The 1169-nt window shown below is 22.9% G+C and overlaps 1 protein-coding gene across 1 annotated transcript in view; it reads left to right on the top strand.

The window, feature by feature from the left end:
• Window positions 1–1169, top strand: part of LOC110266739 (protein ROOT HAIR DEFECTIVE 3-like) — a 2688-nt gene that overhangs the window by 481 nt on the left and 1038 nt on the right. The window lies entirely within an intron of this gene.

Below are 1169 nucleotides of genomic sequence, written 5' to 3' on the forward strand. Positions count from 1 at the left end.
ACGTTTCAGTAAAAATTTTATTTTTTAATTGTACGAAGACTTTATGTATATTCACAATTTTTGTTTGTCAATTCTTTGACTATTAGATATGAGCTAAATTAAAAATTTCTTACGATACTTTACACATCATAAAATTCTTTTCAAAAAATTAGGCTCAAATACGCTTATGTGTGTAGAGATAAAGGAATAAAATTCTTGTATTACTTTTTTGCTTTACTCTTTGTATACATATATATAGCATGATATTTGTTACTAATTTTAAATTTAAAACAGAGTTAGCTAGGATCTCATTCAAACTTAGAATTCAAATTTAGAAATAGAATAACTAATTATTTTCAATTCTCATTTAATATTCTCAATTATCATATTATTATTATAATCTTGGTGCTAGCAAAGAATATAATAATATTTCATTTGAATTAATATAATTACTTATTTGATCAAATCAAAATAATAATTAAATAATTATTATGCAAAGACTAAAACACTTATTAGCGTGTGACCCATAAGTTCATTGTTAAGCAGTAGTAAATTAGTTATATTAAATTTACTAATCAATGTTAGCGTCTAGCAACACTCCTCAATGACCTAATAATATGTAATAATACATGTTTACTAAGAACCAAAAAAGAACAAAATATAATTCCTTCCATTTTTGTAGCTCTTGGTTAACTCTTTAGAGTATGGTTTAATTATCAATCTCTAAGTTGTTACTATTATTATAATGAACTTTGAATGATCTAAGATATTCATTTCCTCATTCATTTATTCCCCTTGGCTAAGGTTTTATTTATTTCGGTTATTATAAATTTATAATCATAGAGCTCAAATTCTTTATCAAGAGTTGACGGATTCCTTATTAACTAATCATTAATTCTACAAGTATTTAAATTATACCCAATATTCATTCAACTAATACCCTAAGATATTAGGTGTCTGGTACCAAAGTATAATAAATACATTGTTAATTACTATGATAGTCGCAGGTCAAAGAAAACTCTATTACTATATTCATCTTAAAAATATTCTATTGACAAATATGCGGTAATTATAACCATTATAAAAATTTCCAAATATCCCTATATGCACCATGTATATATATAATTTAATAAATAAGATCTATTAATTTTTACCCAATAAAAATTATTATATATATTAATTTTTTTTAA

Source organism: Arachis ipaensis, chromosome B09 (assembly GCF_000816755.2).
Source record: "Arachis ipaensis cultivar K30076 chromosome B09, Araip1.1, whole genome shotgun sequence".
NCBI classification, from domain to species: Eukaryota; Viridiplantae; Streptophyta; class Magnoliopsida; order Fabales; family Fabaceae; genus Arachis; species Arachis ipaensis.